This window comes from Etheostoma cragini, chromosome 17 (genome assembly GCF_013103735.1).
Source record: "Etheostoma cragini isolate CJK2018 chromosome 17, CSU_Ecrag_1.0, whole genome shotgun sequence".
NCBI classification, from domain to species: Eukaryota; Metazoa; Chordata; class Actinopteri; order Perciformes; family Percidae; genus Etheostoma; species Etheostoma cragini.
In genome coordinates this window covers 13,689,532-13,707,103 of record NC_048423.1, presented here as the reverse complement: position 1 = coordinate 13,707,103, position 17,572 = coordinate 13,689,532, and the positions used below count along the sequence as shown (strand labels likewise).

Sequence of the window (17,572 nt, the reverse complement as noted above, 5' to 3'; positions counted from 1 at the left end):
CCGGCCTACAATCTCCATCTGCATTCAAATAAAAAAGAGTGTGCCTTCACACATGTAGGTGCTCAGTTAATTTGCATATTTAGAATCATTTGCATATTCAAAAGGGAGACATTAGAATGAGCAGTGCAATCTAACTTTTTTTTTTTTCTTTTTTGAGGGTTGGGTCAGCTGCTCTAATCATTTTGCTGTGCACAGTTAACTCTCATTAGCCTGGCCGTCTCTTTCAGGCCTTGACTGAATGTGTTCCATCTGAGCAGATGCTGCATGAAGAGCCTACTTGTTTATTTATTTCCAGGAAGTTTCAGTGTGAAGTGTTTGCAAGCCAGTCTTTCCAAAGAATGCTCCACATCTGAGTATCAGCCACAGCAGTGTATGCGAATCTGAAAGAACTTGTTTACATCCCCAACATCCTGTCCCAAGCAGCGTTTACAACATTGTTAATCTGTTGCCAAACTTATAAAGGAGATTGAAGTCATTCAGCACAGTGGGTTGCCATGGCCTGTGACTGCAGTAGCTTTCTAAATCCAGTCTTCCCCAGGCAGCCAGTGAAACATCAGGGGTGACCTCGAGCCAGCTTCTCTTTCCACGGCCATAATGAAGACTTTGGCGTTTAGGGAGCTTTTGGCTCAGTGAGCTAAGAGGTGGAAGAAATTCATGCAAAGTCTTGTTGAACAATGAAAACACAATAAGTATCTCTCCACTGACTCATGGGGAGGCCAATTGCCAAGTTTTAGAAAAGCTGCCTTCACTCTCTACTGCAAGGACGTTCCCAGAGTCCAAATGACACCCTGCATGTTTGGTCATTTGGCAACTAGGAGAAAAGAAGACATCCATAAGGAAAGGTTGTTCCATTTAGTCAGATTTGAATAAGTAATAATGGCATGAGGTCCGGTCGACAGTGGAATGGTGTGCATCATTGTGTAATTACAATGACAATGAGATATCTCATATAAAAGATTGATTCCATGCACTGGTTGGAAAATTTAAAATGATATAAACATATACATTCATTATTTTCTGAAATATCTTGTTGTTGCATTCGGTTAGAGCTTACTAGTTCACACAGCAGATCAGTTATCACTTGTTCGAATCTCTAAAACATTTGTGATATTTCACATCCAATAGCAGTTGTAGAATCTGTCACATTATTCTGTCAAGTCAAGAGTCTGTTTGAGCACATGGACTTTGAATTATTCATGACCTCGCATAAAGAATAGCTCTATTATCACCTGCTCCTGTTGGTGTGACTGAGCCTGTGTGTGTGTGTGTGTGTGTGTGTGTGTGTGTGTGTGTGTGTGTGTGTGTGTGTGTGTGTGTGTGTGTGTGTGTGTGTGTGTGTGTGTGTGTGTGTGTGTGCGTGTGTGCGTGTGTGCGTGTGTGTGTGTGTGCGTGTGTGTGTGTGTGTGTGTGTGTGTGTGTGTGTGTGCGTGCGTTAATTTGTACGTCTGTGTGATATAATGGCTTTTTTACAGCATTCAAGTCCATTACAAAATCTCATGTGATGAACATCAGTCTATTGATCGTGTAATAAACATCAGTCTGTTGTTGTTAACCAACCATTATGAAGCATTATAGCATGACTGTCTTAAGTATATATGCACTACCACTCTCGTAGAAAAATGATGGGATTTCTTTGTACGTAACACTGCATACAGGCACACACACACACACACACACGCAAACACAGCATACATTCTCCAGACACCAGTGAAATGTATTCAGACTTTCAGATCAACTTAGTCACCACAAGGTAGTCCATATGTTACATTTGTCTGAGCACAGCGATAATGCGCTTTTCTCCCTGTAGGAATCTCAGCTGGATGACTTATTGGTAAACCCCAAATGAGCACGTCTGAAAGAAGTTTTTCTTGAAGTGCTAAATTCTGCTGTGTTTCCTCCTGTACTGTTGTGGAATAAGTTATTACATCATTTGTCATTACAGGAGTTATATATTTATTTAATTGTCAGATCTGGGAGTTTGTTCTTGTCTCTTTACAACTGCACTGCTACTTTTTCTCCTGAAAATTGCCATTCACAAGCAGTACATGTGCCTATCCTTGCTACAGTATATAGTGTTTTCTGTAATAATGTGTTTTTATTTGTACTGCTACCTGTCTCCCTTGAAAAACAGATACTTAATCTCACGGAAGCTCTCTTTGTTAAATAAAGGTAAAAAAATATTGTAAGGCGCCTTACAAGGAACCCAAGGACGGTTTTTGGTTTTGAGTAAAATATTTGGACAAATTGTTGTGAAATTTTGAGCACATCAATGGTCCCTAATGAGTGAATTCGAGTAATAAACATGATCCACACTTTTCACACAGTGCCATCATCAGGTCAATATTCAGATTTTTCAATATTGTAGATAATGGCCGAATACTTTCAAATCTAATGACATTACCACCAGGCTCATTTGTACCATGTGTTTATTGGTAATTAGCAAATGTAGCCTAAACAAACTACCAGGCTAAACTAAGATAGTGAACATGTTAATCATTATAGTACCTGCTAAACATCAGCATTATCAGTGTGTGATAACATTATTAACATTATTGGGCTGAACCACTGTTCCTCGGTACGGCGTCACAGAGCAGCTGGCATGGCAGACTATTTCCTGTGAACCTGTACAGTGTCTCTTTGTCCGACAGTTTCATGTAAAAACAAACAAACAAACAATGATCTCACAGCAGGAACTCTCAGATCTCACTATTTAGATCAACATGATTGAATATGGAAGCAGTTACCTGTCCTGGGACATGAATAGAAGAGCACAATCCCTTTTATAGAAGTGGCAATGTCAAAGAAAGTTGTGGAAGTGCGTTTCTATCGATTTCCACAACCATATTGAGTTTGACTCCTTTCACACGCTCACAAACCATTTCCATTACTTACTTACTTATTCATGGATTCCCGCTTAAAATAATGTTCTTCATGATGCATCATGTCTACTGGATTCATTATCAGTATACAGCATACAGGCTTGTGTCCTATGGTTCGATGCAATCATTACACTAATGATGTACTGTTCTATTAACAAATTAAAGTGTGGGCACTTTCCTTGCATCCCTTCAAGGGCTGTTTTCCCATTTTTCTTCATATTTAATTAAAAACTGTTACAGAAATTGCAGAGTGCCATAGTCATGATGAGGTTAAGTGCTAAGGGCAGTTCTTGTGCTTCTTCTTGTATGGCAATCATAAACACTTCAAGTGACGGCAAAGGGAAATGTGTGTTAAGGCATTTGAGATAATCAATGTCTGTCAAAAGGTGCATAGTTGAGGCTCTTTGACGACATATTGCACATACAATCGATGTATCAAAATGACTTTCCATGTGTGGGATATGAGCCTTATGACTCCTGAGCTCGCGTGATCCATTGCTAGTCAATACCAATGCATTATTAACCACATTTATTTTTGTTAGCAACTCAATTTGAATTTTAATATAATGAAAGCAACTAATGTTCAGTCATATATAATGCTGAGGGAAGATAATAATGCTTTTGTTCATCTGATTTTTATTTATTAACATCAGTGACACCAATACCACTTCACATATTTGCATTTATTGTGATATTGAGTAAGACGTTCTCTCTCCAAGCCCCTCAGGAAAACACAGTGCCATAAAAAAACAACTTATTTTGTGAAATTCATCATTGTGATCCTTTAAATATCCGCATCTGGATATTCATGTCATTTTTTATTTATCAATCAATCAAGGTTTCAGAAGGTCCACTTTTATCAAAATTTGATAAGAAATGAACACGTAATGGCTGTGAAACGTTAAAATTTAAATAAACTTAATTATTTCATAAGTGAAAATGTTTTTTGAATTTTCTTCACAGACTGTACTGCCTCATTTGCTGAGACTTGCTCTACCAACTTTAACCCCACTTTAGATTTAAACTTAGAATAACCTTGCTTGATTAACGAGGTGGAATGTATGGTGTATTGACATACTGCACTCTGACAGGCTCCGCAGTAAGAGCCGAGTCTTTAAACCTCTCCGCTCAGAGACGTTAGGCCAAGGTCTGGCTGTCTCACATGGTGTTCCCATTCTTGATGTAACTGTGCTTCTGACACGTCTTCGCAATAATCAGGGAAATCTAAAAGTCAGTTTGTCAACAGTGTAAAAATACTTTATAGGGGTGATATGATCTCATCTTTTAACAGCAGTGAGTGTGTTGCTTTTAACCATTGCTGCTGCATTCGGAAGAGCTAAAAGCATTGATGAACCTTGAACTTGACTGAAGTAGTTGACATTAATGACATAGATGAATCTATTTAGGAAATGAAAATCAAAGTAATAGAGCTGTTGTATAGGGATAAATAAACCCAGTGCTTATCTGAGTTTGGTTTTATTTGTGGGTAGCTACTCTGGATGGCTGGGGTTTTAGGAATAGCTGCGTGTTTTGTGATTAATAGTTGACAGTTACAAACGTGTTTATTGATAACAGTCTGTCAACAACAGTGCGTGTAGAGTAAAGATGATGAGGCTCAAAATGAGTCTGGTTGCTCTAACAGTGTGGGTGCTTTCTTTAATTAATCAGTCTAGTGTAACTTTAAGTATACAGTCGAGCAAGCAGTCACCCACACACAAAGTGTTCAGTATTTGAACAAGCAAATCCTCTAAAGCTAAGATGTAGGGCTCACGAATACAAAATGATGTTGTCTTGCTTCAGCGATTTGACATCATTCTGGAAGAAGCAGGATGTTTGGATGGAAATCATTACAAATCCTGGTTCTTCCAAAAATAAATACACTCCAGCCACCAGGACACAAACATGAAAACTAGGTTTACAGGTGCAGACCAAGCCATGCACCAACTACATTGCTACTTTTAAAATTGCAATTTGGCAGGTTTTATATGATGGGAAGGCTCCTGAAAAAGGAGGGGTTGAGAAATCTGTAATGCGGTCATTTTTATGGTCACTGGCACTATTGGGATTTGGGTCATTTTAGTCACATTTTTGTCATTAATTGATGAAACATGTACATCATAATAAGAATGATTGTGAACAAAGTAAAAAAGCTTTTTCCCCATTTAAGTTCCTTATTGGGACTTTTAAAGAGCAATCTTTGTGTCATCAGTGGCTGCTATCTCTAGCAGTCACAAAAAAGCCAATCAAACATGACAAGTGTGCTTTCTATCAGTATCTTTCATCACTTTCCTTGCCAGGTCTTTTTGATGTTAAATATATATCAGTCTGCTGTCTGCTGAAAAGGAATGATGCTGACGTCCACCAAACTAGACCAAATCTCCCAGCCACAGAGTTACTTGTTTACCATGTGGCTTGGTATAAATATTATAAAATTCACTTTCATTTTTAATACATGTGTAAGAAACCGGGCATAATTTGGATGATCCTTGGGAGAATAAATGTATGAGTAGAAATCAAATGTGAGAAAACCTTTTAGTGAGCTTTGCAGATGCTTGCCGGGGCAGCCTTATTGGGAGAAGATACCACTGTGCTTCAATAGACACCATTTCTTTAACTCGAATTCATCTTTCAGTAAAAAAAAAAAAACATGTCGGGCCTGTCATGCATGTGTGACCTAAACTATGACAGCATACAGCTCTGCTTACATTTACATTCCGCTCACACTCACATTTGCCTTTTCCATGCCTGGGTTTAGAACTGAATTTTAAATCAAGGTATTTTCCCCCAGCATTGTTACTGTTTTTTTTTTTTACAGAGACAATGCTGCACTGCATGAATCCTCAGGGCCTTTATCCATTTCCTTTGAATCTGCTTCCAACCACCAGGCCTTAGACTCCCCCCCCCCCACAGCGTGTAAATATTCCATGAGCTTTTGCCCCTACACTGTGGATTGACAAGCATTCCTGAGTTCAAAGTTTCATCTTTAACAGCGGGTTGGATGACAGACTTAAACCTACAGTTTTCATGCTTTATTTTACAATTGTTTTCTTTTTCTTGCAGTCACGGCATGTGTCAATTATTGTGGAACATCCCAAGATGCCCCTTGTTATAGGTGTTACAATTCCAACAAGTAAATTAGGAAAACTTAATTATAATTTCACAGGGTCTTAAGGTTGAAAATATGGATGACTGATAGTGTATTATTGTCATTCAGTACAAAAAGGCAGAGAAATCATGCTGACAGAGGACTCTGGAAATAGCCTTGCAGCAGTCACGATAGAGAGCTGTGTCCTTGTTAATCAAGGGGATCATAGGTCACCTTGGCAATTATAAATTCTGAATGCACACAATAACAAACTATCTTTCCGACAAATCACCTGCCACATTTTCGTTTTCCTGTCGATGAGGAAGTGGAGGTGCGGGATAGACAAACACAGACAATTTGATGATGATGATGATGATGATGATGATGCATGGAAAATAACTGCTTAGGCATGTATAATGGAGACAGACCTAAGTTAACCCCATAATTTTGTCATTGCCGTTAGCTTGTTCCATTGTCTTCTATAGGCTGTAGTGTTACCAATCAATCATGAGCCACTAAGCAATTTCTGTCACCTTCACTTTTAACTCCTAAACTCTACTCCACTGCTGTAAAATTATATCTGTATTATTAATCTCAAGCATAATGCAACGTGATCACAGTCCTTTCATCACATGCATCGCGTTACTGATGTAAGTGTATGTAGGAATCAGATTCTGGTGAGTCTTTTCCAAGTCAAACATTCATGTAACTGCAGACTGTCTTGTGCTCTACACACTGACATTCCCTTAAGCTGTGCAGAATGCTTTGCATTTTATCATAAGCACTGCTACCTCATTCATCCTGTAAAGACTCTATTTTCTTTGTACTGTTCTATGTGAAGCTTAGTCTTTCCTATAAAAAGCCTCCTATACACTATTTGCTCTATCTATTGTAGCGTTTGTAGCTCTGTGGACAACTCTGAGATACAGCTAATTAAAATGTCTCTGATAAAATAATTAGTCTCCCCTTCACACAATGGAGAATGAAATTATTTCGTAATCACTCAAGTGAACTGATAAGAAACTTTTCAAGCATCGAACAATTTCTTGTCGACACAACTCATTTAGTAATTTTCACTGGCAGATACGTTTTTATTTATTATTTTAAAAGTACAAGGTCCTTTACTTGGATATATGCCTACATCCTAGTGGGTGGATATGCACTATTGGATCGAAACGTGGTATAAGTCTTTTAAAAAGAACACTACAAGTTACATTAAGGTAAAGTGGCAGGGTTTTAATTTGACTAATTAGGGAAATAATTTCGGACCAACACAAACAAAACACCTCTTGCTACACCGTTCATGCTTTACAATAGCCGTTTTTTATCAACCATGAAGCAAATTTTAAGCCTTTGGAAACATTGCCCCCAAAAATGCAGATGTATTTCCATCAACTAAGCGCATAAACTAGGCTATAATGTAGTTTGGTCAGAAGTTGGTGCTATAGGCCTTGGCCAGCTAACTCATGTTCTATAGATAAATGGAGATACTCTGTGTCTTTAGGAATTTGTTTTAATTTTGCAAGTTTTAATTGTTGTTTCATGTCTGCTAGTTCCATGCAGGCAAACACAAATGAATATATCAGGTAAGACGATGACAGCGGAAACAGCTTTTAGTCCGCATTAGTCCTGCGAGTTACATGTTTGGTACGTCCAAACTTATGCGGCAAAGGCATTTCCTTATCCCATATCCCTCAACTCTTTTTCAACAAAGGCAAAATCCACCTCATTCAAGGGTGAACTTGTTTTGCGCAATTGTGGAAGTTTCATTGATGTATTTTGTTTCCATGCAGTTTTTCTAATACAAACTTCATAATAATCTAAATACGTGAATGAAAGCGTGGCTAATGATAGCGATAATGGTTCCAGTTTTACCACAAACGTTTTAGTAATCAATGAACCCTTATTTAGAGAGAGGGTAGACAAAGCAGGCTTACTATTCTAGTAAGCCTGCTTTGTAGCAACTTTTTAAACTACAACTGTCATGAGCAGGTCTTATCAGCTGTAGCTAGCTAGCTATTTAAGGTAATGCTAGTTCCTTGAGTTGTTTGACCTCTTAGTGTTTCTGTCTGACTCATATTAAAACAAAAACCCTGTCAAATGTGTTTAATGTTTTTTGTGTGTCGTTGATGTCCTGTCATCAGCAAATCCCCAGCAACCTGCACTGAGTTGTACGGCAAAGTAAAATAAAATGAAATCTTGACCTTGTAAAATATGCTCTCATGTCATATATGATAGAATGCTAAAAGCTGCATGTCCGGAGCAAAAAAGTCAGAGTCACCATTCACCGGTTGATAATCCATGTAAAAAAACATGTAGGTCTCCAAAAGCAGCATTGTTGAGCAGGTTATTACTTTCTAAAAAATTGATTGTCGTCCCATTTAAGGGTACAAAAAAAGCTTCAATGCATCCACCTTTCAACATCTCTTTGACACTTTTTTTTTAATCTTTCCCAATTTGATTTTGAGAAATTCATTGTGCATACTGTACAAAGTCAGTATTGGCTGCTGCTCTTTGCACATAACATGAGTGTCCAATCAGCAAATTGACCAATGATCTGTCTACTCTCGCAGCACATTTGGGGACAACTGCTTGTCTTAGGCAGTTTGCATTCCCAGAGCACAGTGGATGAGAATTACAGCCACAGAATGCTTAATTGCTAGATTAACAGAAAAAGTAGTAAGTGAAAAGCAAACATATTTCAATTAAACCCCTTTAGTGTCTTTGGATGTGTTATGAAATATGTGTTCAGTATGGTTTTACCGTGCAAAATGAGGACACCTCAATCAATACGGAGTGTTTCACTTACATTTTGATTGGGGCCATACACTTTGATTTATTAATCTGTGTAAAATTTATTTTTATTCTCTTTCTTTTTTTACCATGACCTTGAGTTGGCCTATATTGTTAGGGATTTGAATTCTAGTGAAGCTCTGCTGAATAATAAAGATTCATGCTCAGAGATTAGGCTCTTGCCATGGTGAGTGAGACACATTAGAGAATACTGAAATGGAGACAGACTGTACATTGGTGATAATTGATCTGGTGCTTTTATGTTAAGAAGAAGACAAGCAACAAACAATGCCCTGTTACAAAATGAGGCAAATGAGCAAATTGTAGACGAAGATGTTGCCTTCGTTTGACTTGTGATTGCAATTGTAGAGTACACAGTTGGAATAAATTGCCCATTCACAGTTTCACTTCTGACTAATGGGGCTTGTCTGAAATTATACATTGAGGAATTTGGTTTGCAAGTGCATTGAACAATACATCTTCTCACACGACATTGTTTAATACTGCCACAGCTTGCTTAAAATACAGCTCACGTATTTGTCTTTTTTTTTTTTAAAAGCATCCCATTCCCATTCCTTACTCCAGGGGACTGTTTCATAATCGTCATCCTATACTGTATTACGCAATTAGTGCTTTGGAGTCAACGTTCTCTGAGGACCATTTGCCTGGATCAACCTGTCTGCTGTAATGAGACTGGCTGAAAACTGCCTGCACCACTAGTTTCCTGCAGCTCAGCTGTCCCTTGTGATATCCATCTCCTGAGTCTGGTCTGGCTTGTCAATTTGGACTGGAGGGAGACACTGCCTAGCTGATCACATCTGCCCAGAGAGCTGCATTCAACAGCATGAATGGTCATGGTAAACTGTGCCTCTGTCATCACAACCAGACAGTCCATTTAAAATCGCACAAAACATCTTCTCAGGACATTTTCCTACACCAGCATTTCAAGTCTATTAGTCCTAGTTGAATGTATCAGCGTGGATGGCTGAGTTTTCACAAATCTAGAACAGAGACACAGAAAATGATAAAAAAAAAGTATTTTGTAATGTGGATTGTAGTAATAGAATCCCCTGTTTTTCATTTTAAACCTACACCTGTTGTTATTTTATTGTTTGTTCACTTGTTGATTAAACCAGTAATAATATGTGTCACAATTCACTCATCTTGAAATATTGAGTTGGACCTGTCAGATTCTTTCTATCCCATCAACTGAGTAACATGGCGACAGCTGAGATGCTGGTTGCCAACAAGTGAAATGCAGAAGTTTATTATTAGACATCCAAGTTAAAACATTTTATACAACAGTTTATATAAATTTGGGGAGTGAAATCTAGGCTTGGGAACAGATGAAAGCCAGCCAATACTTGAATTTGCAAAACTGTCCATGTCTGCCCCATTAACACACAATAAGAGTCAGTATCCATGGTGACGGTCTGGGAGAGAGAGAGAGAGAGAGAGAGAGAGAGAGAGAAAGAGAGAGAGACAGATTCCCTAGTTGACCATTGCTATGGAATAAAGCTCATTAATGTGTAGAGGCTACAGGAAATATCCCAGTGAATCCACAAAGTCACCTCCTGGTTGATGGAGGAGATCATTGTTTGTGTGGGGTCTGACCTTTCAAAACAACACTCCTTGCTCATAAGTATGCATTTATTGCTTTGTACAAGATTTTAAGAATAACAAATCAAATTGCGAATGGATTATGATCTGTCAACCACCATCGTTTGATCAACTAGAGGCATTCACAATAAATTAAGTGGAATGAAAATGAATATGAAGTGTTGTTTTCAGTCAAAAATAAAATTGGCTGACCATTGAAAGAAGTGATTGGATGCCTGTTAAGGAGGTTACAACACTCCAGAGGAAAAAGCCCATCCGACATTCTCAGTCGAGCTGTTTCTGAAAAAGCAATCAGGGTACCTCCCTGTGCGGAGTGGAGGCCACCTGTGGAATCCTACAGATGTGCATTGGAGGTGAGCTACCCCGCCCACTGCAGTGAGTTGTGGGATATATTAATGGGGTAATCTCTGGTGTACATCTCCGAGGGAGCTGGTGAGGAACACCACTAAGAAGCCCTATTCTATCCTCTTGGGGCCTGTGCAGGTGTGCTAATACGATATTGGAGCTGTCTGAAGCACTTATATATACTGCACAGCGATGACTAGTGAGATGAATTACATGTGTCCCTCCTTTCTCTTTAATGACAAGCCCTCCTCTCCATTTCTCAGCACTGCAATGATGCAGACAACTGGCTGTGGCTTTACTCCAGCCAGGTCCCCAGCATGAGGATGACCCATCAGTCTGTTGTGTGTTGGATGAGCCAATCTGCCGGGATGATAAATGATAACCAGGAGCTCGATGCTGCTGGCCCTGTCAGAGGAGATTTCGGATGGGAGGGATGATGTGGTTCCCACACCGAAGCAGTGTGTGGGCTCCCAGCAGGTACATAGCAGAGGATCCTGTGCCACCAATTAATGTTTGTCTTAGTTCACCCCGGACAACCAAAACAAACTACACCATTCGGGCAAAGCACTGCCGAGCAAATGTAAAATGTGCGGTACTCCTGGGAGCACGAGAAAGGCTGCAAGGTATTAGGTGAATATAAAACAACCAACAGCAATAATTAGTCTGGTGCTCCTTTGGGAATCATGACCTGGACAAAGAAGATCTCTGAACAGAAAACTAAACTAGAGAAGCGATTCTTCTCTTTTATATAGAGACTTGCATATTCCTGTGATGAATAAGGGATGACCCACAAATATATATCCAGATGAGTTCCCTTAAAACAACAAAGTCACCTTGATGGAAGGGTTAATTAGCGCATCATAGTCCTAAAATCTTACAAAAGAGCCTTTTCTTTCATCTTCCTTTCAGTCGAGCTGTACGCATTCCTCCTGCCCTCTGCCATGTGTGTATCACGACAGCAGGTCTGTGTAACTAGGTGCCTTCTGGAAATCACTTTAACAGCAGAGGGTGCCAAAGCTTTTCAGTTTTACATTTTCAGGCACAATGAATCTCATTGCCTTTAAACCTCCCTATTTAGGCACAAGATTATGTTTCCATTTCACGATTTAAAGAAATACAATTTGCTCAGTCGAGCCAATTTGACTAACTTAGAATGGGGCTTAATGTAAAGGCAAAAACCTATTGGGACCTCTTTAACACATCGTTGTCAAATTAACCATCAACACAGCATTACATAATCCCTGTGAGCTGCTCTTTATCAGCATATTTGACTTGTTTTACTCCCAGGTGCTTTTGTAGCTGACTTTCCCGTACTCTGTCTACTTTATGGGATGTTTCTTTGTTCTTCAGGAGCTGAAATCGCCAGTCTGGATGAAATGGAAACACATAATTGGGTAAACTGCACTGCTGTCTGTCTTATATTCTCTCTTCTTTCTTTCTGTGCCATCCCAAGTAATTTTACAATAATATTTTACTCAAATATAGCCACATGTAATGCCACAATTATTACACCACGTCTATTTCTGATTATTAGAGCCCACTAGAAAGCAACCGTTACCGTGCTAACACAAGTGTGTCAAGTAGTATTAATATTACAAGCTATACCATTCAGCGAACTTTGTTCTTCAAATTGAACTGTTGTAAAAAAAACATTTCCATGACTCGGCAGGAAAGAGTATTGAGTTACTACTGTACACAGTACCTGTTCTGTGTGTGTGTCTGACCCGGGAGTGAATCCCTCTCACCATCTGTTACAAGAGAGAGAAACAGAGATAGCAAGAGAATGTGATGAATATAAAATGTGCTTTGAGTGTGTGAAAATAAATGGACAATACCTGCTCATTCCTTTTTTGTTGTCAAGGAATATCAGCATGATCATGCCATATTTTCTGTCACATGAAAATTCCACCGTTATAATTGGTTGTTTCGAGGTCATCACCCTGCCAGTGTTTCTGCAACTGCTCACATGTTATTTGTTTTCACAGTGCTGCAGCTCAGGTGAGTGCCATTATCTCCTGATGGTGCATCCTATCATTTGAGGGCCCCGCTTGCTGAGCTGACTGTAAGTTAATTCTGTCATTTGGAATGAGCGTCTTTCTGACATTTAAACCACAGGGAGCCCCTGAGATGTTGGCAGCGAGAACAGAGTGCATGCATCATGAAAGGTATAGCAGCATATATAAAGCAGCATAATCTGAAGATTGTCTTCCAGAATCTTTAGTTCCAATTGCTAAATGAGCTTGCGAAAGCAGAAGGCTGGCCCGCACTACGAGTGACAGATGTCTGATATGTTTGGCATGGATTGTCTAAAAGCTTATTTCTGCACCTTCTCTGTCACTGGGGCCCAGACTCCTCCGACAATTCACCAGTTTCCAAAATATGTGCAGGCTTGAAGTGTCCAAGCAACAGAAATGGAGGTTGTCCAACATGTGCATCTCACATTTCAAGGTCAAAGAGAATTTAAAAATAGAAATAATTACCAATAGTGTGAGCTATTTGTTAAACAATTTCTGTTTATTGCAAATTATTCTGTCATTTATTAACAGTTAAATTTGTGCCAATATGATAAGCCACCTATCAACATACCCACAATTTCTACCCAGTCTCGTCACTAAAACTGATGGACAATTGTTTATTTTATCATTCACTGAGACATAACAGCATACAAATTATCATTTGACCAATTTATTTTTTCATAGCAGAGTCAAAAGTGGACTGATAAATCCCTCTCCACTAATGCAGAGTAAAAAGCTCTATCCACCTCACATAATGTTCCATCCAGCATCGCCCACAGTGATGGCCAGTCAAATTGGATTAAGCTGAGGTGGCTTGGGGCTTCTCTGCAGCTGCTGCTGTTTGATATGGGGTTTAGGTGTGCTGCAAGTGTTAACTTGGCTAGACTTAAAAGACTTGCAAAGACACATTAATATTTTATATTAAACTACAGTCTATGATGCCAATGAGCCATTGGCCTTATAAAAAAGGGAACATTATAACATGTGTATTTTCCTTTCTAAATGTAGGACAGTGAAACTAATTTAAATGGAGTTTGTTAGGTGTAAGGAGCCTGCTCAAAATTGACTCAATAGAAAGACAATTTAAACAGAAACTACAACACTAAATATGTGAATTTTTAAATACAACTGATTATACTTTTGTGTTTACACAAAGTAAACAAACATTTCTTCTTTTTCAATGTTAAATGTTAAGTGATGGGAACTGAGTCATAAAAATCAACCAACGACAAGCGCTTCATTGATTCATTGATGGGAGGCATGAGTTATGCTTAGCCTGAAATCCAGCAGAAGGCAGCTAGCCATGTGGCAACAACCATGGCAAGAAACTAAATTCCATTGCCAACGTGCTTTAAGGTACAGTACCACAAGTGGCTTTTCAAATTATTAAAATTATCTCTTTTAGTTTTCTTCAGAGTATCTTGTAAACTGAGTGCACCTGTAAACTAAAGTGCTTTTCTACCTTAATACATCTCTCTGATGCATGGTTGGGCTGTGGCTCAGTAAGTAGAGCGGGGTGTCCTTTAATATTCACAAGTACTATCCCAAGCTCCTCTGGTGAAGTGTCCTTAAGCAAGACACTAACCACCTAGTTGCCCCTGATGGGCAGGCCAGCGCTTTGCATGCCACCATTGGTGTATGAATGTGTGAATGGTTGAATGAGAGGCAGATTGTGAAACGCTTTTCAAAAGGCACTTTGTAAGACGCCATGTGATTGCAGTGCATTTACCATTAAACTAACACCATAGGCGGTTGGGAAGTCAAAACACTTGACTTTGATACTAGAGACCGTGGTTTATATCTTGTGTCCCTCACCAACAGTCACAATTGGTTTCTATAAACCGGGACCACCATCTTTCCCAGTTTTAGTCGTCCAAATTTAACTAGACGTCACCTATGGACGGTGCAGATCAGAAAATGTTTATAACAGTCTTTCTTTCAGTCACGAGTCTTTCTGAAAGGCAATGACAACTTATTTTGTCATTTATGTAAGCCTTGCATGGTTTCTGCGTCCTGGAAATCTAATACTCCAAACAATTCCATTGATTAAATCTCATCATCTCTTTCTCAAATATTGGACTGACAGATGTCTTGCATTGGTGGATGTTTTTTTCTCATTTCACCTCCAACCAGGCAAGCTGTAAACCATGCAATTCTTTTGTCACAAACTGTCATATTTGTCGTTGATTGGTTAGGAAGTGAGATAGACATATATACTGTATAATTACACAGAATGGAGAGGATAAACCATTTTTTGTCAAATTCTCCAATTTTCAATTGTTTCTTCTACAGCGGCCATTTTGCAACAATCATACAGGTTGAAATCGATTATAGGCTAGCAGAGATATTATTTTCTCATCTTATGGGAAAAAGACATTTTAATTATAAAGTCCTCTCAGAATTTTCCATCTTTTAGGATTTCAAGGTGACCCTGAGTAAATGAGGTAGATTAAAAAGATGAAATAGCCTGACTGGTGAAGAACATATAAAGTAGCTCTATGTGAAGCAAAATCTGACATCCTCATTAGTAATCTAGCTCACGCAATTGTACACTTTAATTTTTTACAAAATTAGAAATTCTGTATGTACTGCAGTGTCTATAATCCCATGTAATTGCACTGATTTTGAAGAATTTAAAGGTTGTTCAGTATTAAAAACCACAAATCAGAGGTATTCTTGTTCTTATATGCATATTCTCTTTTTTAAACAAAAGCATTTCTGACTAAATAGTGTTTTATTAAAATGCAACTGCTTGACACATAAATCCCTTTATCAACGTAGGCATATATTACAATAACAAATGGCAGATTAGTACAGGAAATAATTCTTTCAACTGTGGCTGTATTCATTGTAGTAACTTGTGTATTCTTAGAACTAGAACAGCAGACGCTTTTCCATTTTGTGGTAAGTCTACTTTTGTTGATATCAGTTTGCCTCTTAAATATGTCTGCTCTGTAAGCGGGACATTTGAAGAGGTGCAGCTTTAATAGATTTATTTCTAGTAGGGTCACAACAAGAATTATATTGCAACTGTGACTGTGATTGCAACTGTGCAACTGTATTGCAGTTTTCTCAATACACCCAAGTAAGATTGGAAGGGTAACTTTAGAAATTCAGCCTTCAATAGTTGTGTTTACACTGGACACTGCATACAAATGATGTATTTGTTTTACTGCCATAACGCTTCTTTTCAAGGTGAATATGGTAATCAGGATAAACACATTAACATGATTGGAAATATTGTAAAAAAAAAATAAAAAATGAAACCAACTAGATGGATACATTCATTTTTACTGCCTGTAAGTGCACAAATGAAAAAGATAAGTATAACACATTAATCTAATGGTGCATTTTCTTAAATGACACCAGTATTAAATTCATTCATTTTGCTATTTTTTTTCTTTCTAATCATTCTTTGTAGTATTTATGCATTTGTCATTTGCTCGGAAACCCCCTTTGACATATAAACTTCATTTTAAAGGGGTCATTAGGTTAGAGAGCTGTTTAATGGTTTCTGTAATCTGTCTCTGTAGCTCATGAGGTGGCTTCAGGTTTCTGCCATAAAATCATAATGAAATTCTCGGGCTAATCAATGGTAGGATTTCTGCTCAAACAGGAGAAACAAGATAGAAAGAGAATGAAACGGTTGTCCTAAAAACAGGAATTTAAAGAGGGAAAATGAGAGATGACAGTGCCGTTGAACAGCTGCTTCTTGTGCATCCAATGAGTAAGGAATATGGAGAGGAGCAGGGCATTCGACCCCAGACCGTTTATAATATTGTAGGGTTCCTTTAGAGGAAAATTAGTCCAACAAGAATATTTTTTCTTGATAAATCAATGTGATATGTACTGACCAATAGTTGGTGCCTGCTTAGGTGACTTCTACCATACGGACTGGTGTACAAGCACACTTTATTGTCCTTAGCCGAGCTCTACAATGCTTTCATAGACCATATCATAATCCCCCTAAGCACTGTGAGCTAGTCAAATCGTGCAACTATTAGATATGTACTATAAGCATGAGAACAATTGAATGCATACCATGCAATGTTGTATCAAACACTTTAGTTTACATCAATTTCCCCTAATATCTTGTTATTCTGTACTAATTCCTTATTGTAATAAAATGCATGTGCTAGTATCCTCTCAGTTATGAAACCTCAGTGAAGTCTACTCATCACAGAAAATCCCTGTATGCCACTGATAAGGCTTACAGTGATATGGATCAGAAGGGCATTAGAGTCTGGTGGATCAATAACTGAAGATGTTTTGCCTTCACACAACCACCAATCTTTAAGTCAGGGCTTACTATGTCATGATTGACAAATTATATCTGCAGGACCTAATGACTAAAAGATAATAGGATTTAAAATTATCACAGGCTTACTGCTTCTGTAGAGTTAGAACATTTATTATTCCCTGTAGAATGATATATCTTAAATAAAACCAACACTCGAAAAAGCTAAAATTGTATTATTAAAAAAAGGGATGCATTTCTGGTCGGATGAAGATGATATTTCCAGCACGGCTAGAGTTAATTTGAATTCAGAAAGTCTTTTATTGATTGAATACATCAATGTCAAATTCTTCCAGATCCAGTGGTTTTCTTCTACAGCGGCCATTTTCCAACAATCACACAGATTAAAATCGATGATTGGCTGGCAGAGATAATATTTTCTCTGCCGACAGTGGACAGTAAAACACAGCTAAGCATCTGGACAACTCAAGTGAAGATCACATATGAATGGTAAACGTATAAATGCAAAATGTATATATTTAATAATAATATACATGGGTGCCTGGTTAGCTCACCTGGTAGAGCAGGCACCAATATA

The 17,572-nt window shown here is 38.3% G+C and overlaps 1 long non-coding RNA gene across 1 annotated transcript in view; it reads left to right on the top strand.

Moving 5' to 3' along the window:
* The first annotated feature begins 8,446 nt into the window (after nt 1-8,446).
* The window catches only part of LOC117960813, a 12,414-nt gene continuing 3,288 nt past the window's right edge, over nt 8,447-17,572 (top strand). Inside the window, exons 1-2 of the long non-coding RNA XR_004660234.1 lie at nt 8,447-8,457; nt 8,583-8,588. This is a non-coding gene — a long non-coding RNA (uncharacterized LOC117960813). The remainder of the gene's footprint in view (nt 8,458-8,582; nt 8,589-17,572) is intronic.